Source organism: Triturus cristatus, chromosome 4_1, assembly GCF_964204655.1.
Source record: "Triturus cristatus chromosome 4_1, aTriCri1.1, whole genome shotgun sequence".
NCBI lineage: Eukaryota > Metazoa > Chordata > Amphibia > Caudata > Salamandridae > Triturus > Triturus cristatus.
Genome location: NC_140585.1, coordinates 700,390,089 through 700,412,405, shown reverse-complemented (window position 1 = coordinate 700,412,405; position 22,317 = coordinate 700,390,089). Strand labels below are relative to the sequence as shown.

The 22,317-nt window shown below is 42.7% G+C and overlaps 1 long non-coding RNA gene across 3 annotated transcripts in view; it reads right to left on the bottom strand.

Moving 5' to 3' along the window:
- Positions 1-1,191: 1,191 nt before the first annotated feature.
- LOC146855396 (uncharacterized) overlaps positions 1,192-22,317 on the bottom strand; it is a 200,263-nt gene continuing 179,137 nt past the window's right edge. Inside the window, exon 5 of one of the 3 annotated variants that reach the window (XR_014980829.1) lies at positions 1,192-2,680. This is a non-coding gene — a long non-coding RNA (uncharacterized LOC146855396). The remainder of the gene's footprint in view (positions 2,681-22,317) is intronic. The other 2 variants (XR_014980828.1, XR_014980830.1) reach the window with 2 other exon arrangements.

Sequence of the window (22,317 nt, the reverse complement as noted above, 5' to 3'; positions counted from 1 at the left end):
TACACAATGCCACTCATCCATAGAGTTACTCACACACATAGTCACTCATGCTAATAAAGAATCAAACATACATTTACTTGCATATACAGTTATACACACACCACCATACTTACTTCTACGGAAACTTACACATACTTAGTCTTTTAAACAATCACTTATAGAAACACATACTTATTCATACAGGAACTCTTTCAATCTCTCACTCTCACATATACTCACATATATACACCAATAGTCACATATACTAGTTTAAAACATAGGTAGTTACTCATAAAGACACTATTGAGACAGTCATTCACTCACTAACACACCCATACACACACTCATCCACCCATACAGTCCTGCACACATGCTGTGTTCAACACATACAAACAGTGAGTCACTCATTCATGCACCTATGCACTACGTAATACCCCCCACCGAACCATGCAGACACTCAGACTGATACTCAAAAAACTAACTAATAACCTATATAGACACCCATGTAGCTACTCACCAACCCATGCAGCCACTTATACACAAAGTGAGAGACTGATACAGATATTTACATATTTAAACACTAAGCCATGTATTCACTATGATACACTTAATCAGTCAGTTACACAATCAATTTTTCAAAAACAAATCATCCATTTAGACACTTATATACCCATTTATTCTTCCATCGACCTTGAGATATACATATATAAAACATATTTAATTTTCAGAAAAACACACATTCACTGGATGATGTCATCAGTGATGTCATTTGAGATGTCATCAGTGATGTCATGAGTGATGTCACTGACCATGTCATGAGTGATGTAATATGTGACGTCATCAGCAGTGCATTGCGGGCGCGCGAGTTATAGTTAGCTGAACTAACTATAACGGGGGAATTTCAATGGTTTTGTACAAGTGAAAAGTCCAGCTAACTATAACACCCCTGAAACCTATGGTTTTTTCAGTGAATTTCTGAGGTTTTTTAAATGCTAATTCCTAACTATAACGTGCCTGAAACCTATGGTTTTTTCTGTGAATATATATATATATATATATATATATATATATATATATATACATATATATATATTTCCACACAGATTTTCTCCGTAGCGGGAGCCCCCAACCCAGCATGGCAGCTTCAGCATAACCACGGGAACGGAGTGTCCTGCTGAACCAACAAGAAAAGAAATTGCCGAAGAACACCATGAGCAAGAGTCCGTTTTTTATTCTTATATCAAGGGCGGCACCATTCATGACAATCTGACGTGCTTCGGCTACATTGGCCTTAATCATAGATTATAGTTTGCAGCTGTGGGCTTACATACGTTGTAGTCCAATTTCTATCTTGCCCATAATGCACAACCAGGTAAGGGTCGGTACTGGTCAAATGCCTCAATGTTCCAATGGTGCTGACATAATTGCACAATGTTGCTGGAAAGTGTAGCCCCTATTCCTTATTGATGAGATTCAAGCCTCTTGTTCAATCCGCAAGAGGTGGTTGCAATTCCCCTCTTGTCTCCCTTGCTCACCTCCTCGTTTGGTACAGTGACTCTCTGGCAAAACTCAGGAGCAAGCGGGTCAAGCTCCCTGCATCAAATCCACACACTTTTTCTCCATAGCGGGAACCCCTGACCTAGAAGGGCAGCTTCAGCATAACCACAGAAACAGAGTGTCCCGCTGAAACAACATAAAAAGAAATTGCCGAAGCACACCATGAACAAGAGTCAGTTTTTTATTCTTATATCAAGGGTGCCACCACTCATGACAATCTGATGCATTTCGGCTACATTGGCCTTAATACTAGATTATAGTTTGCAGCTGTGGGCTTACACACGTTGTAGTCCAATTCCTCTCTTGCACATAATGCACCACAAGGTAAGTGTTGGTACTGGTCAAATGCTTCAATGTTCCAATGGTGCTGACGAAATTGCACAATGCTGCGGGAAAGTGTAGCCACCATTCCTTATTAATAAAATTCAAGTCTCTTGTTCAATCCGCAAGAGGTGGTTGCAATACCCCTCTTGACTCCCTTGCTCGCCCCTTCATTTGGTACAGTGAGTCTCTGGTAATCCTCAGGAGCGAGCTGGTCATGGCCCCTGCATCAAATTCACACACATTTTCTCCGTAGCGGGAGCCCCCTACCTCGCAGGGCAGCTTCAGCATAACTACGGGAATAGAGTGTCCCGCTGAAACAACAAAAAACAAAATTGCCGAAGCACACCATGAGCAAGAGTCTGTTTATTATTCTTATATCAAGGGTGCCACCACTCATGACAATATGACGTGTTTCGGCTACATTGGCCTTAATCATAGATTATAGTTTGCAGCTGTGGGCTTACATACGTAGTAGTCCAATTCCTCTCTTGCCCATAATGCACCACCAGGTAAGTGTTAGTACTGGTCACATGCCTCAATGTTCCAATGGTGCTGACGAAATTGCACAATGCTGCTGGAAAGTGTAGCCGCTATTCCTTATTGATAAAATGCAAGTTTCTTGTTCAATCCGCAAGAGGTGGTTGCAATACCCCTCTTGTCTTCCTTGCTCGCCCCCTCGTTTGGTACAGTGACTCTCTGGTAATCCTCAGGAGCAAGCAGGTGATGCTCCCTGCATCAAATTCACACACATGTTCTCCGTAGCGGGAGCCCCCGACCCAGCAGGGCAGCTTCAGCATAACCACGGGAACGGAGTGCCCAGCTGAAACAACAAGAAAAAAAATTGCCGAAGCACACAATGAGCAAGTGTCCATTTTTTATTCTTATATTAAGGGCGACACCACTCATGACAATCTGATGCATTTCGGCTATATTGGCCTTAACCATAGATTATAGTTTGCAGATGTGAGCTTACATACTTTGTAGTGAAATTCCTCTCTTGCCCATAATGCACCACCAGGTAATTGTCGGTACTGGTCAAATGCCTCAATGTTCCAATGGTGCTGACGAAATTGCACAATGCTGCTGGAAAGTTTAGCCACTATTACTTATTAATACATTTCAAGGCTGCAAAGTGGGAAAGCAACATGAAGGATTTATAACTGACCTGCACTCTGAGGCCCATTGGAGGGCTTTTCAATGAATTAGAAACAGCTTGAACTATGTAGCACCCATTTGAGGATAAATTGATTCTGATGCACACAACAAGGCCCAGAAGGCAAAGTGTATCACTCACCTGAGTAGCCCATCGAAGGGCACCTAATTATATATTTGTGTGTGTGTCAGCTTAAACACAAACCTGAATGTCGAGCCTCTGAAGAAAGAGCAGGAGCTCTGAAACGCGTCAGGCTGAAATCGACATCAGAGCTGGTATTTCGATCGGAATGCAGACTTCCAGTTTTACCTAAACTAAAGGCTTTTTAAGCAAGTTGTTGTTCAAGTGCGTCCTTGCCTGTGGGCACCTCGGAGCTCTGATATATATATATATATATATATATATATATATATATATATATATATATATATATATATATATATATATATATATATTACCTACTGGCGGTCGCCAGTAGGTAGTTATAGTTAGGACCCCTTTTCCATAGGAAATCCGCAACATTCTATTTTGAATAACTTTGGCGCCGGTCGACGAATCCTCGCGAATTTCTCAAAATAGGTGGGGCGCTACGCTCCGCTCCTACCCTGAAAGTCTCGGGAGGATTCGTCAAGCGGGGGCTGAGATAAAAGGGGGGTCCCAAAACGCGTTTTTCCCATGCATTTTTCCATAGGACCTTTAGACAGGGCTACAGCCCGAACGGCTGAACAGAATTACTTGAAATTTGGCAGAGAGGAAGTCCTCAGGTCAAGGAAGTGCCTTTTGTAGGTTTGGTGTAAATCTGTTCAGTAGATTCTGAGAAAATAGCCTTTAAATCAATATATATATCTGAGCCAGCTTACGGTACGCTTACCGTAAGCTTACCGTACGCGTACGGTGGCGTGCGCGAGCGCGATTCTGATTGGCTCTTAGATCTTAGTAAACATTCGAATCGGCCGAAACCAGGAAGCGGCGGCCGCCATTTTCTCTCTCGCACTGAGAGTTAGGTAGTCAAATAAAACCAATACACATGTAACGGAGCTGTTTTGACAGCTCACACACCTTAGCCATGATGAGGGAGTCCCCCAAGACCCCCCAAGGCCAAAAATGCCATTTTTATTTTTTCGCTAATTTCGCCGATTATGCTTACTGTACGCGTACGGTAAAAAAATTAAAAAAAAAAAACACTATCCACACTCTCCCCACCCCCTGTGCTTTTGGTGGCCGCAGGCCACCAAATTTCCAGGGCTTATCTGAGGTGTGGAAAACCACAATATTTTTAATAAAAATAATAAAAGAAAAAATTATCCACACTCTCTCCACCCCGTGTGCAAATGGTGCCCGAATGGCACCATTTGTGCATGGCTTATAAGCACCGTAAGCACAGTAAGCACCGCGTGCTTACTGTGCGCGCACGGTGCGCGAAGCGCACCTAGCGCGCACGGAACGAACTGTGTTAAGTGGGCGCGCACGCCACGAATGGCGTAAAGTAACTTAGCATTTAAAAAACCGTACAAATTCACTGAAAAAACCATAGGTTTCACACACGTTATAGTTAGGAATTAGCATTTAAAAAACCTTGCAAATTCACTGAAAAAACCATAGGTTTCACACATGTTATAGTTAGCGGAAATTTTACTGATAAAAAACCAGTGAAATTCCCCCGTTATAGTTAGTGCAGGCAACTATAACTCACGCGACCGCAATCTTCTGCTGATGACATATGTGTCTTTATGAAAAAAAAATATTTGTTATATATGTATAGCTAAAAATGTATGGAAGAAGACATGGGCAAATAAGTGTCTAAATACAGTATTAGCATCAGCAGAGGATTGCGGTCGCGTGAGTTATAGTTGCCTGCACTAACTATAACGGGGGAATTTCACTGGTTGGATGTGCAATGCAGACTCTATTTTAAAAAGATTTTAATTGAGGGCGTGCTTCAACACAATGCTGAAAAGCATCAGTCACATATATGACAATATACAACAGTAAAAGCAAGTAAGCAATAGGTAAGACATATTCTGCTCAATGGCGGCTTGCCCTGGGAGTGCTGTGGGGCAGCGGGCCGGGGAGGGGCAGGGTGGGAGTGTAGTGGAGTCTGACTTACAATGGACAGGAGTAAAGTAAGTAATTAAATAAATAAAACTATTTACCTAGCGCGCTACATCGAGAGCTCGGCGATGCAGCGTGCTAGGTAAATAGTTTTATTTATTTAATTACTTACCTTACTCCTGTTTGTCATATGTCAGACTCCACTACCTCCACCACCCTGCCCCTACCCCACCCCACCCACCGCCCCGCATTACTCCCAGGGCGAGCCGCCACTGATCCTGCTACCGTATGAGCTGGTATGATGGCATGATTGCAAAAGAAAGCTTAAAAGAGAAATGAGTAAGGCGGAAGCATACACTGTTGGTTCTCCATTTGCTTGGGGCAAATGGCAGAGGTGTGTATGTGTTTGCACAGGTACCAGCTAACACGGATACAGGTGTGGAAGGCAAGGCCTGTTGGACCCCAGGTAGCTAGTTGCAATGGTTCTAGACTTGATTGCAGTGGGTGCCGAACGAGTCGTGCATTTACTGGGTGGATAGGTGAAAAAGACACTGCAGGCTACTAAACTAACAATTGAGTGCAAGATGAAGAAAGAGATGACATCAAAACCTGTTTTAGCCCTGATCGGTGGGAGGGGGAGGTACAGTGTGGGCAACTGCTGAGAGAGCAGGGTTATGGAGAGAGAGGGGTCAGGGGTGTTGACCTTCACAAATTAGTACGCAAATTGGGTGCAGGGGTACACATGGCTGATCAATCCGAACCTAACTATGATCAAGAAGAAGCCAAAGGAGGAGACAAACAAGCTAGTAGCAAGTACAAAAGAAACATTGATCTCTGTCACATCTGTGTTTACATTGAGAGACACAAACATGCCCAGGCTGTGCTGGGGAGGCACAAATGTATTCTTGGCAGTCAGTGGGCATTTGAGTCAGTGAGTAAAGGTGTGCCAGGGTTTCAGGCTGTCCAGGCTGTCCCTGTATTGGAGGGGGTCAAATACTGAGCTTAAGAGGCGGGAGCACTTGGGTTGAGGAAAGAGAACCATATTGCCTGGAATGCGTCCATGGCATCTTGAAGTTTGTAAATGATTTGCTCATATGAAGCGACCTTATACATCCCAATGAGCCATTCATCGTGACAGGGTAGGCGTAGAGAATGCCAATGCCTGAGTATGCATATTTTGGCCAGAGTTAGAGCCATGGTCAGTAGCCTATGTGAAAGTCCAGAGATATCGGACAGGTCGTCAGTATCATGTAACAGCATTAACTGCATAGGCAGAGGAGATGACAATGCCAGCATTGTGTTCAGTGTATGGTAGATGCTGGACCAGATAGATTGTATCTCAAGGCAGTCACACTGAACGTGGACTATGTAACAGCCCATCCTAGAGCATTTCCAGCAGTTCTAATGATGAAGGAGTCTGCTTCCAGCTAACTTGTGTGGAGTCCAGTACCAGTCTTGCAGTATTTTGAAAAAACAGAACTTCTTTCTATCCTCATGTGTACCCTTTATCAGGGCCTTCAGTATTGATGCCGTTCCTGTTCTGTATACTCCTTCCATACATGTTGCTGCCATTTGACTTGTATCTGGGAGGAAAGATGTTTGAAGTGTACGTGATGCACCAGCATATTGCTAAAGTGAGACATTACCCCTCTCTGTGAGCCCCAATGATTCAGGTATTGTACGATTGGTGAGTTTTGCACATTCCATAGTTTACTTCCTAGGATACTGCACAGGCAGTGTTTCTGTGTGAGTAGGTCCACTCTTGTGCCGCTGGCAGGTGGATCCTGAAGGCGGCAAATGTTTTCAGGTACCCTGCCAAGATAAGGTGAGTGATCGGAAGAATCTCAGCTGTTATCCATATTTCCCAATATATAGGGGCCCCAGCTCATCATATAGATGCTTTATCCCAAATGGGTGCAGTTGCATGTATCCTGGTGTTGCAGCCTAGTAACATAGGAGCACAGTTCCAGGTTAGGAGAAAGGTATGATAGGGTTCATCATGGAAGCTTTTGATGATGCAAATTAAAAATAAAAAACATCTTCAGAACTTCACTACTGTGCATCAGAGACCTTTCTAAGTGAACCCACAGGTGTCATTATGAGCCCTGGGCTACATGAATGACAGTTGTGAGAGGTGCAAGGCTCTGTAATAGTGTTCAATGCAAAGTAAGCTGAGACCACTGTTGTGCCTTTGGGTTAACAACTTGGAGATTTTCAGTCTGGCCTTCATGTTCCCTCAGATGAAGTTCTTAATATCTTTTTCTATGGAATGGTGCACTGAGGTTTTTGCCAGGAAGGGCAGCATGCCAAGGACATACGTGAAGCCTAGGCTCACTACTATTTTTAATGCTTAGGCTTTCCCCATTGGAATTGATTGGGCTGGCCCCCCTTGGCAGAGTCTAGTCTAGCTTTGGTGATGAGGGGCTCCAGATTGTCAGCCACCATTCTCTCGAGCCCACAAAGTTAATCAGTATCCCCGGATATTTGAGGTGTTCACTTTTCCATCGAAACAGGTACTCCCTTATTGCCGCTTATGTGGTGACTCGCGACATTGGCAGCACTTACTTGTTCTCACAAGTGATTTTGCAACCCTGATATGCTGGAAAAGATAAAGGACAAGAGTGGTGCAGGAGATCTATCAAGATTGTGGAGGGTCAGCAGCACATCATCTGTGTATAGTAGTAATTTAGTGTGTCCAAAAGGGGTTGCTACACCTGTTTTCTGAGAAGATTGTTGGGTGGCCGCCACTAGAGGCTTCATTACATCCAAGAAGAGCAGCAGGGACAGTGGACAGCCCTAGCAGGTGCCTCCGTGTACCAGGAAAGAATCTTAGAGGAAACCTCTGCAGTTGACTTGAGTTGTAGGGGTATGATAGAGCCATCATCTTTTAGAAATGATATCATCTCCTAGTCTAATTTTCTTTAGTGTTTATAACAAATGGCCCCATACAATGCAGTTGAACACTTTCTCATCATCAGTGATAGTACCAAAGAGCGCTCAGTGGAACCATTCATCGACCAGAGAAGGTGAGACAGTGTGCTAAGCTGGTCACAAAAATGTCTACCTGGCAAAAATCCCACCTGCGAGTGATCGATTAAACTGGATATGCAGCCACAATACTCACCAATATCTTCATGTTAGTATTCAGAAGTGCAATTAGTCGGTAACTGCTACATAGCAGGGAGTCTCTTCCCAGTGTTGGGAGGACAGCAATTGCAGCCTTGTTGGAAAGGAAAGAAGGCGAAGCCTGCCTCTTGAAGAACCTTTCTACAGTTGGTAAACTGTGTTAGGCTGCAACCATCTGTAGAACTCTCCAAGGAATCCATCCTCTCCTGGCACTTTATCATAAGGGAGATACGAGATAGTAAAGCCTATTTCCTCTTTCGTGGTCTTGCCTTCCTGAAGGACTCCACTATCATCATTAAGGCAGAGTAATTGCAAAGGGACCGAGAAAGTCCCCACCTGAGACTCATTAGAGATCATTTTAGAACTATAAAGTTCTTCGCAGTATTTAGCAAAGGTGTTCACAATGTCTTCCATACTGCTGATCATGTGGCCCATCTCATCCTTAATTGCAGGGATGGCTAACACTGACTCCCAGGAGCCTTTGTGACTTGTTTCCATGTTCATGGTAACAAGCCATTGAGTTTACAGAGTTTGTATTTGGCTTTGGATGTGTATTAGTTGTTATGATCCATTTTGAATCTTTATAAAAGCCTATGTTTAGTTGTAGGATGTTTAGTGCATGTTTAAGTGTGCATCTGAATCTCCTGTCACAGGGAAGTCAATTGTTGCACCAGCTTTTTATTGGCCAAGGCAGCATCTCACATTAACTAACCCTGTAAGGTAGCCTTGGTCTTTCTCTACAGAATGTGAGCTGAATGGACCAATCCCACTTTATCGTGGAGATAAGTGATCATACGTATCCTTAGCTGTATCATTTCAAGTGGCATTTTCTAGTGTGTAAGGTTTGATGGGGCAAGTCTTCTCATGGAATTACTAATATTCGGCAAGACAGAGAGAGACATGATCATAGTTGGAACCCTCTAAAATAGTACAGTCTATATTTACTGGAGTGAGAGGTTCAGTGATAAGGAAGTTGATGAGGAGTGATTCCTTGCCATGTGTTGCCAAGAAAAGGGTATATTCTTTTTGCAACGGAGAGAGAAGACTCCATATGTCCAGAAGCCTTTGATCATTGAGAATATCCTTGAGGAATGCTGGGTCTGTATTATTTTGTGAGTCACTGGGCCAGTGTGATCCAGCACTATATTACAAGCCAGGTCCCAGTCGCTGCCAACAATTATGTGTGATGTGTTTAGCACTGACATGGCCTGGCTTAAGCGCGGGATGAATCTGGCTTTGTTTACGTTGGGGGCATAATTGGATCCTACACTCACTATGTTGGTGCCTATCCTGAGCTTTGCAAATACATATTGACCTTTATCGACAGACCAGGTCCCAGGACTGTCCATTGGAGAGCTTTGTGTATGAAAATTGCCACCGTAGTGGTATAGCATGTGGGCTTGAGGAGTGCACTGCTGAGGGTGGTGTATATAGCTCTGGAACCAAACTTGCTATCTATTAGACTGTCTACAGCGGAGACACCTTCTCATGTCTCCTCTCTGCCACCTGAGAGGGGCTTTGGCCAGTGCAGTATGCAGCAGGAAATACTGCCCTGAATAAGAACACAGGCAACTTTTGAGAGCAGTGCAGGGTCTGGAGTCCATACAGGGGGAGAGAAATGGGGAGGATGTGGCACAGCAAGCGTTGCAACTAATGCTGCGTAAAAGCTGATCTTGCTTTGCATGACATTTATAATCTATAACGACAGTTAAAACATAAATGTGCACTTTGCACATGTATAGAAAAATAACAAAGAAACTGCGAAAAGTTGATAAACCAGCACCGTAAAAGTGTGCTTGACTAGGTAGAAACAGCAGGGTTAATCAATGAGTAATTTTAAGATGTTTAAGTAAACAATTACCCTATATTCTTTAACAGAGATGTCATGAAAACTGATGATACCTTAGCATTGCTATTGACTTCATTGCAGAGTATCTTAACAAACACGAGATTGGTGCAATTCCTAAACTAAACGTGCTAGATGTTTGAAACGTTCAGTTTGAGTGCCTAACACGAAAAAGAACATTTGCGCTCCAGAATGATTTTATTTTAATAATTTTTATAATTAATTTACATGTTGCTTCTTTTTTAAATAGTGGTTGTAGGCCATAATTGAAGTTGAATCTTTCTGTGTAACAATTACTGACAACTTTACAAAATGTTCATATATGAGATGTGTGATTTCTTTTGTTATGGTTAAACTTAATTAGAAGTTTGTTATACTTGCATATGAAGGGGCAGATTTACAAGGCCCTTGCGCCAGATTTGCACCGCCGTTGCGTCACTTTTGTGACGCAGTGGCTGCGGAAAGCCAGCGCCATGCTGCGGGCTATTTACAACGTGACGTATCAAGGGAGATGCGTCATGTTGTAAAGCCCTGCACCACATGTGGGCGTTCCTGCACAGTGGGGGATGTTCCAGTGCAGGAACGCCTCCGAAAAGTGGCTGAGTGAAATCTACAAGATTTCACTCAGTCACTTTTACGGCCATGCTGCGTCAAAATCCTGCGCTTGCTTGAAGCAGGCGTAAGGATTGACGCAGCATGTTAGGGTTAGGGGCTTCCCGAGCCTTGCTGGAGCTGCGTCGTGGGGGGGATGCGACACGCATCTGCCCATACGTGCGGCACATCAGTGGTGGCGCACGGGTGGGCAGATGCATCGCAGCTCTTCTGGCACATTCCTGCTGCGCCAGAAGTAGTAAATCTGCCCCGAAATTCTGAATTAAAACACACTGACATGTCTTTTCTCCTTAGGCTGCATTCTTTCATAGCCTTGTGCAATGGACTTTGATACGTTTTCTCAAATGTTGCTTTATTTGTTCTTGGTTCATGTGACATTCCTATTGACAAAGACCTTTCCTTTTACCCCTTTGTGTGTGAATGGTGAAAAATTGCCTGATTTTAGCAAAATAAACAAGCTCTTTGTCATCTAACCTGTGAGAATGAAAGGACATTCATTTCTCATGATGTGTGTGAGAAAAGATTCCAGAGTAACTATTTGTACATGGAGAGATGGAAGAATGATCACATGACAATTAGACCATTGTGGGCCAGCCATTGATGACAAATATGAACTATAGAACTAACACGTACAAGAGGAGGAGAAAGCATTTTGCTTCTTTGCACTGCAATGCTTTTGATGCGTGTTTTTGAGGAGAGCTTTGCCGAAGCCCTAACTACCCCATTTCACTTTCCTTGCCCCCAACCTGCCTGCCAAACTTACTTTATGCCCTTTGCATATTGCCCTTGCTGATGAACTTGCCTGTCAGATGATTTGGAGCAGTTTGGTGAGAACCCAGTCTTGAACTTTTCTGATTTGTGCTCCAATCCCCCTTTCCCATTCTCATGGATTTTTCCCCTAGTGGACTTTAGCTTGATACTCTTGCCCATGCTCAGAGAACCTTTGAGAACCAACGTACTGCTTTGTTGGTGATAGAAATTGTTTTGTTTACTAAAAATACGTTTTCTAATGGATTATTTTATTTAGGGATAGATTGTTTCAAATAGATGTGTGGATTTATATTTAGAAATATAAGACTCATGACTGAGCTTCTTAAATGGTACTTATATGCATTGAATTGGGGTCTTTAATGCAATAACTAAATTATCTAAAGTTATCTGAGTCTTATTCTGTTTAATGTTCTTTCCGTAGAAACTGTGCTGATTTGTAATGTATAACAGAGATAGTCACAGGTTATTTTCAGACCATCAGGCTCGTTTACTCTTGTTCTGTGTAGCCACAGCAGAGCTTTTTGTTTGCATGATTGTTGTTTGACCAAACTTCTTTAGGAGGTTCGGTCTACCGATTGCAATATTTTATTTCTATAACATGGTTTTGAGAGTAATTTACTTGAACCTGATTACCAATTTGTGAGTTGGCTACCAATGAATGGTCCTCAGTGGGTAGCCAACAGTTGGACATCCTGTTTCCTCACCCCTCACTGCAAAAGAAAGGTCCATCAGAGGACCATCACCTCTGAGGTGAAGTATTGAACTTGAGTAGAAATCCTACCCATATCGGCCCAGTACTAGTCTTAAGGTTATACTCAAAACTGTATTGGGCTTGCTCTGCAACACATCCAAGTATGTCTATGAAATGCTGTCTCGGATGTCTCCCAGGTCAGACAGGCCTATCTGATAGTGTCTGAAGGGCTAGTAAACAAGTCAGTGTATGGGCTCTTTTTTGGCTGTGTGGATCTGTTTTATGGCCTGGTACGCCGGGTATTACTATTGTTTTGTTTAATATTACCAATATTTCAAAAAACATAGCCTGCAGTTTTAAAGCTGCTGTCATTAGCAAATGTGGGGCACTTTTTTTTGGCTATCTAATTCGCTAAAAAAGGCCACTTTTTAATTTAATGTCCAGGTCAATTTTCTGTCCCAGTCCCAGTCCGACCCTGCTTGTTTCAAAATGTTAAAAAATTTCGGAACCATGCAGCTTTCACAGAATCTAAATATTGTGTACCGTGCTGTGGCACTAAAGTTAAGCATTACGTTGTGATGAGCTACAGATGTGAGCATCTTTACCTCTGAGGTTCAGTGTCGGTAAACATGGACATAAATACACCTTTGAATTGGTCTTAGCTTGAAAGTAGTGCAGTAAATGTTAAATACAATATAAATACAATCATTCCATTTGACAGCTTTCTATTTTTCTTTGTACAGATGATGTGGACAGAACATAATTTATAAGAACTAACCAACACTAAGGCATAAATGCCAAGCAAACGTTATCAGAAAAGTAACCACAAGATGGCACCAAATAGCTATAATTGATCCGACATTTTCATTCCTTTTGAGCGTCACATTTTTGCCGTCACGTAGAACCTGGTGAAAAGTGATGTTCCCCTCAGAGTTAGTTAGTTTACTCTGCATTTCTTCTTTATGATATGCATTTGGCCAACCTATATCCAGAAAGGAATCTTTCTTTTTCGTTTTCCTCGAACATGCCAAAGAAGCATTCTGTCCATATTTACATTACAAGCCTTCAGCCAGAAGAAAAACTCACATAAGTTCAAAAGATCTCACAAAATTTTACAATTCTTCTTTGACGAGATGCAAGTAGAAGACTCATACCAGAATAGTATTACCATACCAGTGTGACATCGCTGTAGATTCGGAGTATTGAGGTAAATCGTGTAATGTGACGTAAAGAGCACGAATAACTAATGCCACCAAAAGGCTTGTGGTAGTCAAGAGCAGTTAAAAAGTAATTATCCGACCTACCAAGTCACATGGTGCTAACGGGTGTTACTCTATATCCTCAATTTTTCATCCAGTATCCTGTAGAAGAGCCGATTTCACACAGTTAGCATTAAGTCACCTGGTAGCGCCTGACATAAAGTTGGACCTGGATACATTAAAATCCTTGCAGGAAAATGAGCATTGAATTGTGCTAATGGGAAATAATTTGGACATCCTCAATTTACAAAGAGCCGCTCGCAGATTATGTCATTGTATGATAGTAAGTGCTGTGTGTAAGAAATTGGATGATTGATTGAAGGAGGTAATAATTACACTCAAGCAACAACCACAATCCTGGTCAGTGTGAACCTCAAAAGTCAATAAATCAACCTGTGCTTAACCCTCTGGTAACCTAGCACAAAAGCAGTCAGGCTTAACTTAGAGGCAACGTTTAAAGTATTTATGCCTAATGCAAACAGTAATAAAATAAAAAAAAAAAACAAGAAAAGTCCTGCACCAGTTTCAGAGAATAGAGAACAATTTACTAAATAAATTGACAACAAAACAAATTAAACCCAATAAGTAGGACCTGAGTTATTAATTTTATAAAGTTTTTATTGAAATTGCATGTCTGAAAGATCTAAGCACAAACGGCAAGTACCTAGACACGCAAGACCATGGCAAAAAGTCAAATGTTAAGATCGACCGCAATTCAGCGTAGGTCGGATACACAAGATGGATTGGGCCCGGTCTCGGATTACCTTCAAAAATAGAAATTTCACTGATGGAAAGTGTAAGAGAAGGTAGAGCTTAGTGGACCAAGGCAGCAGGCTGTGGCTAAGGAAGAGTCATCGTTGCCAGGGTAGCTGGGCGAGGTCTCAGTGAAGCCATCCATAATTGCAGTAATACCTCTGAGTGTGAAGAACTGGCTTTCCAGGCTGAGGAGGTCATTGTTGTTAATGCAGAGCATGTCGCTGTCGAACCTGGTGAAGATTTTTACTTTGGGACTTGGACAACATTTTGGAAGTCGAAAACCTCCAGCAGGATGAAGCTGCAAGCCACAGCCGAAGAGGGCTCCATGAGGCAGGATACCATTGCTCGTAGCGTAGCTCACTCTGAACAGGATTTGCTACTACAGAGAAGAATGTAGCAGGGGCTGCTGTGAACTTAGACCGACCAGTGATGCGCCTTGGGTGAATCAGCTGGCAGGTCGGTCCTTGTCTTCTGTTGCTTCTTCTGGCACGTTTTGGTGAAACGTTTTGTAAGTCTAAACTTATAGGGTTAGGCAGGAGCATCATCTCTAACGCCACTTCTAAGGGGAAGGGCCCAGGGGGCACCACTTGGGGGTTAGGACTCACTAAAGTGGAGGCCAGGTTTAGGGATCAGTGTCTCTGGAGCTCATCATGTCCCTATAGCTCACCCAAGAGGCCTGTTAACTAGCCCTTGGATTCACTCCGGTAGGGTAGTCCTGGGTTCAAGCAGCAAGGCAGGCCTCTAGCAGCAGGGTAGGCCTCAATCAGCAGGGCAGACCTCTGAGGGCTCAGGTGGTGCTTCTGGAGTCTTCCACAGGTCTAGGGTAGACTAATCAATACCTTGATTGGTTTCCCTGCTTAGGTGATAGAACGTGTCCGAAAGTCCTGTTGTGTCAGATTTATGCCACTCTGGACTCAATTGGATCCCTCTGTCTACACTCTCCTGAGCCACTGGACTGACCTATAGGGACCCCTTCTCCTCATCTTTGGACTCAATCTGTACAGCTCCTACCCTTAAAATACTCACAGAAGCATCCCAGTATGCAGAATGTACCACCATGGCCAAAAAAGTGATGTGACTCATTCCACCCCTTGGATCAGACTTCTGCCCACAACCCAGGGAACATTGTGCCCTTAAGGACAGCAAACAACAGAGGCCAAGAGATAAGCCCTGGACCATCCAGGGTTCTCTGATCTATCAGGTTTTTCGCAATGAGAGGCAACAGCCCAGCAAGCTTGCCACACTGCTTTCACTGTCCTTCCCACCATTCTCAGGGTGGTAGCCTGAGATAGGCCACTCAGCTCAGTGTAGGTGGCAGGGCATCAGTCTTAGCTGCTTTTAACACCCACAAGGTGAAACGCTGCTTATTTGCACATTCCTGTTACCATTGCACTTTATCTGTATAAAATAGCTGCTAATTTAGAATTACTTCCTCAAAGTGTGTTTTAATTGGTTTTATTAACTTTGCGCTACTTGCTCTCACTGTTGTTCATCAGTTTTGATAACAAGAGTATTCTGGCGCTCGGCCCCTGCGGTTCCCAGAAGTAGATCGGGACCGCACTGCACTGGGGTTGACGCTCTAGTTGTTTCGCCTGCCACCGCTAAATCCTTCACGCTGGAGCATCCGCGCAGCGTGTAGGTGGCAGGGCATCGCTGCTTTTAACTCCCACAAGGTGAAACGCTGCTTAATTGCACATTCCTCTTACCATTGCACTTTATCTGTATAAAATAGCTCCTAATTTAGAATTACTTCCTCAAAGTGCGTTTTAATTGGTTTTATTAACTTCGCGCTACTTGCTCTCACTGTTGTTCATCAGTTTTGATAACGAGAGCATTCTGGCGCTCGGCCCCTGCAGTTCCCGGAAGTAGATCGTGATGGCACTGCACTGGGTTTGACGCTCTAGTTGTTTCGCCTGCCACCGCTATATCCTTCCCGCTGGAGCGTCCGCGCAGTGTGTAGGTGGCAGGGCATCAGTCTTAGCTGCTTTTAACTCCCACAAGGTGAAACGCTGCTTATTTGCACATTTCTGTTACCATTGCACTTTATCTGTATAAAATAGCTGCTAATTTAGAATTACTTCCTCAAAGTGTGTTTTAATTGGTTTTATTAACTTCGCACTACTTGCTCTCACTGTTGTTCATCAGTTTTGATAACAAGAGTATTCTGGCGCTCGGCCCCTGCGGTTCCCGGAAGTAGATCGGGACCGCACTGCACTGGGGTTGACGCTCTAGTTGTTTCGCCTGCCACCGCTATATCCTTCACACTAGAGCGTTTGAGCAGCGGGCGCGCGCAGCGGGCGCGCCCTCGGCACGCCAAAGGTGCGCTAAAGGCAAGCCCGTCTGCGCCCGGAGCGCTCCCAGCGCCAGGACCCCTGGCCTAAATGGATCAGCCAGATATGGTAGGCAAGTTTTACTTGATTTAAAGCTTAGTTCATGTGTCCCCCATAATCTATCTGTACAACAGGATACTAGAGTTGCTGCCGGGTGCCCAAGCTGCACATTTAGACTGAGCCCTAATATACAGGGAAAAGAGCAGAGGTGTAGGACAGAGGGTAAAACTCAGGACAGCAACATGGAGTTAGGATCCACAATGAAAGATGCGGCGCAGGCAATCAGCAATCTCGAGGGAGCAGCATCTGAATACATTAAATGTCTTTTAGTTAACGCTCGCTCCGTGGTCAAACATAAATACGAACTGGAAGAAATCATTCAACTCTCTATACCAGACTTAGTTTTCATAACAGAAACTTGGACGGACAATACCTCCGCCCCCGACTGGAACATCGCAGTCCCAGAAGAATATGCGTATGCTGGAGCAGAGTTTTCTGTTTGAAAATTCGTTGGTTTTTGAAGCTCTGGCATGTCTATTTGTCATACTAATTTATTAATTACTAATAATTAATTATTTGTCTTGTGCAAGTGTGTTTATATTAATCAATCCGTTTGTCCTAATAAGAGAGAGTTACACATGGGTGCGCATAAATGTGCTGTTTAACAATAACGTGCGTGTTTTCATGTTTAAACGTTGCTATGTGCTGTTTATTTTTGAGCACAAAACGCTTTCGAATGAATGCTTTTCTATGTTGCAAGTGCTAGAGAGTTACATACACATAAGGGTATTAGTGGGGTTAACACCGTTTAATCACTATGCTGTGGTAACGTTGTTTTTGTTTCTTTTAATTAAGATGGTCTATTGTGGCCTATGGTGGGCTAGTCAAAGATGGCCGATTTTGTAAGCCTGGCCTCGATTTGAAAGTAGAAAACCGTGATGGGAGAGAGCCCTGCTGAATATGGTCCTGAAGTCAGCTGACCACAGTCCTTGCTTGCCTTGCTAAAATTTCCGTGAGGACAGCAGCAGCCTGGGTAATCTTCAAGTGAAATGGAACGTCCTTGGCAGCCTTGGGAAACAAAGGAGCCTTAGAGAAAGACTCTGAACATTGGTATCATTGCCGAGGAGAAGTAGAACTAACAAGATACATTTATGTTTCTTGGTTCCTGTTCCGTAGTCTTTATTTTGTGATTTTTCCTGAGCGGAGATTTTCAAATGTAGCAATGTTACATCCTTTCCTTCTCGCTCTGCTCAGCGGTCCAGCGGACATTACAACTTTTTTATGTATCTTTCTTTTGTTCGATTCAGTATAAGAATTGTTAGCTTAGAGAGGCCACTTGCCACTTGCCATTTGCCTTTGCCGCGTACCGAATCTGCGTTGCTGAGGATTGATGCTGAAGGGACTTCGTCTTGAGAGACTTTACCGAGAGACTTGTCCTGACCCGTTCTGACATTTAGCTAGAATAGGTAACTATGAGAAAAATGATTTATCTGATTGATTTCCATTTGACTAATTTTAGATAAAGCAATATAATTTGAACATGGTGTTGGATATTATTTCTTGTCAATTATTGTGTATTATATGTTGATTATTGCCGTATAAGTTGTATAGATTATGTTTATGGACAGTCACAATAACCAGGTCTTATCGACCTCGATATAGATGCAGGGTGACCAGGAGTTTTCTTTCCACAGGTTTATTGCTGGTAGAGTATTTGAGCGTATGTTAGTGAAATGGGCCCTAGCGTATGATGAATGTATGTGCGTGTAACTGTGAGATTACTCTATCTGTGGTAGTGGGAATATTATACACACCCTGATCTCTATCAATTTCCTGGTAGCAGAGGATGGTTATTGATGATTGTCTTGATCTGATAAGATTGCTTGTACATTAGCTTATTGATTATTGATTATTGGTTGATGTTGGTATATGTACTAATACTATATGTTGGAGTCGTAATGTTGAGTTATATGTAGTGCTTCTGGAACTTGGGAGCTGGTAGCAGTTCCGTAGTAGGGCAGAGGGAAGTATATGCTGCTCTCGGGAAAGACGGAATTGTAAGGAATAACGTGTGACAATTGAAGTTGCGCGTCACATTGTCTGGGTTCGGAATCAGTGACATTGTCGTATGTTACTATTAGATATTTCTGGTATATAAGGAGTGTGTATGATAGTGAAGGTTATCTGTGAAACTCTGGTCTTAAGTCCCAGGGATCCGTAAGGATTACCGTTAAAGCTTATCGCGGGAGAAGTAATAGGTATTCTCTGAGCTTGTTTGAGAAACTGGACAGAGGAAAGCTGTTTAGTTGATGTATGTTATAATTCTGTAGTGGAGCAGATTATTCGCTGTTCTCGGGAAACAGGATTGTGTGTGTGTACTATATTTTCTTGTATGAATGTGCGTAAATGTATATACATATTTAGTTGACTGTAAGACTCTTTGGACAAGTCCTAGAGGAAACAGTTAATGAATGTATGTTAGAAGGGCAGAGTAGAGGGATGTGCTACTGTGTCAACGAGAAGTTTCTTGTGAAATAGACTCTCTTTTACTATTCTGTGGTTAGCGAAGCAGACAATGGAGATGTTTTTATGTTGTAACTAATAGAGTTTGTAGAAATGTTGACACGAAGTCTACTGAAAAGATTTTGTAAAGGAGGGGTAGACGAGTGACAGAAGACAGGAGACAAGCGACTGCAGCGACTGTTGACGTCAGAAAGACCGCGCTCTGATCGGATAGTGGATCAGAATAGTGTTCGCGCTAGGATTGGTGCGTTGGTGTGAGCCGCGCAAGGATTGGAAGAGCTATTTAGTGACGTAGACGCTCCAGGATTGGTGCGTTAGTGTGAGTCGCGCTGCTATTGGTTGAAAATTCGTATTGTATATTTATAATACGGAAAGTGTAGAGAGTTTTTGGTAAACGCTAAAATGTATTACCAAGAAGAGAAAAAGAAGAAATCATTTTTTGGTAAAATTAAAAAGTGGTTTAACAAGGATAAAGATGTTAAAACGAGAGAGGGTGAGTTGTTACCTCCAACGAAAACACCTGCATCCTTCATGGCTGCGAAATATGGGTTTCATACCTGTATATGGTTGGAGAATTGGGTTAGGTATACTAAAGGAGATGGTGTTCTAGCATTTCCAGAACATGGTTCATTTAATCTGGCCGTGTTGAGAAATTTACGGGAAAAGATGTTATGTCTAGACCCGAAACCAAGACCTACACAGTTCGAGGCTTTAGTGGAATGGGAAGAGGAAGTACATGAGCGAGAAAAACAGAGATCTGAAGGGTACTACAGATACATGTTTGGGAGGAGACATGATCGTGAGACTCATCATGATCGAATGAAAAGGTGGCGAGATGTTAGTATGTCAGAGGGATTATGTCCGATGAGAACAGTTGAAGGAGGAGCAGAAAGGGTTACTGAGTCAGAAATAAGAAAATATGGAGTTAATGAGTATGAGGATGAGGTCTTGAATGACATGATTTATAAGAGACCACCTCCATATAGACCAGAACCGGATAAGAGTACACCAGTTGTTTCTCCGATAAGAGATACAGTTTGTGTCAGTGAGACAGAAAATGAGACACCTGAGTTAAGAAGTGATCACTACCTTGATGAGAATGCCAGACAATTAGCCAGAACTACAACAGAGTTGACTGAGAAGATTAGGGAGTTAACGAAGAATCTGGAAGCTGTTACGGTGCATGTAACAATAGGTCCGGTTATGCCTGTGTTTGACAAACAGAGGACAGGTGAAAATGGACTGGTGATTCCATATGTTGGGAATAATTTGACAAATTCAGTTGGTCCTTCAGGAGATTCAGGCAAAAGAGCAGAAAGAAGTGACCTGAGACAATCAAGACATGACATATGTAGTGAAATACTGGATGCTAGTGAAGCTAGTTGTTCAGGGATGCCAATTTTAGAACCGCAGAAGAGAGTGGTTCCAGTGAGAAAAACTGCTGAAATAACAGTTGAAGATTTGAATGATTGGATGAAAGTTCTACAGAAAAAGGATAAAGATTCACAAGTAATTGACGTGGCTAGGTTGCGTGTAGAACTAGAAGAGCTTGTTACAGGAACAGTTCCAACAGAAATTCTGAAGAGTCATCATGATGGTGAGCTAATGTTTATGTGCAAGAACATTACCTGGAGAGCAAGAAATACACATGACAGGCTAAGAGCAATAGCAAATGAACAGGGAGTTGACATTGATAAAGTGAAAGCTTTACAAAAAACCTACAGGATGGATTTTACAGAGAAGGATATTGAAAATTTGAATGCTACTGGTATAACAGGACAGATTAAGGAAATGGTAGCATTATTGCGAAGATGGGGTGATGTAGAAAAGTGGAAGGATAGATGGTATAAGAAAAGAGAGGAAGCTGAAGATAGAACAACTTATTCAGCATTTCCAGTGAGAGAAAAAGAGAAACCAGTGGATAATTATCCTATGAGAGAAATACCTGGAGGAGGATATGTACATGTTCCATGGACCAGACAGGATATTTTATCATTCACGAATGATTTCCCTCGATTGAGAGAAAAGCCCGTCGAGTGGTATAGGCAGGTTGATAGGTTTGTGAAATTGTCAAAAGTGCTGTGGGTTGACCTGAATAGTCTGTTTGATATAATTGTTCCAGCAGACTTGTGGACTGAGTGTAAAATAGTTGTGAGTTGGCCTACTGAGGAATATCCAAGAGACCCAAGAACAGGGGCACCAGATCCAGAGGTAATGAGAAAGTATGATCAGGTGATGGTATACCTGAAGAGTAAAGTTCCTGCAAAAGAGACAGACTGGGTAAAGATAGATCGAACACAACAGGAAGCGAAAGAATCAGTTCATGCTTTTTACGAGAGGCTGATACTAGCATTTAAACAATTCAGTGGAGATGAACACCTGGGTGACAAAGATTTGAGTCATTTTGTATACAGATTTGTATATGGCCTTAGACCTGAAATTGGTGAGAGAATTCGTGAGCATACAGTGGATTGGCAGAGTAAGAAAGTAGATGAGATTCTGAGACATGCGAAATACTTCAGTGATGAAATTGAAGCGAAACAAAGAAAGCTGAAAGAGAAAGCAATGTGGGCACAAGTGAAAGTTGCGGAAAGACAGGAAGCACAGTTAGTGGAACAGGCGAATAATCCAGGAAACAATGCAGGGAATAGGCCTAGATATGCAGGGAAGGGAAAAGGAAGTCTTGAGGAAGCGAAAAAAAAGTTTCCTTGTCACAACTGTGGCCAATTGGGGCATTGGAGATCGGAGTGTCCTAATCCACCATTAGTGAGTAATGAGAATAAATCCTTAAATCAACAGGTGCAGAATGAAGGAAATAATCAACAGCAGCAACAACAGAAAGTTGTGAGACAGCAGAGTCAAGAGCCAAAACCGCCCTTGCCGCAGAATAAAGGGTTACAAAAGTATAATCAGGATTCAGGATTCTACAATGATGAACAGGTAAACAAACCAAGACGTTCAAACAAGGTACAACAGTACTTGTTAAAGAGTGAAGGGAGTGAATCTGAGGGTGATTATTGACGGTGCCGAGGAGAGGAAGAAGAGTGCATACTTGGTGCAACTCTAGAAATAGACCAGGCAGGACCATTTGTGGATGGGAAAATAAATGAGGAGAGTGTTACTTTTTTGGTAGACACAGGTGCGACAAGATCAACTGTCAGGTCAACAGATGTTAGAAATCTTCCTCTCTCGGATGAAGCAATCCAAGTAGTTGGTGTAGCCAATACGCAAATCAGAACACGTCTTACTGAACCAGTAAGAGTACAGATAGGGACATTTTCAGACATGCACAGATTCATTGTCTGTGACACGAGTCCAGTGAACCTGTTAGGTAGGGA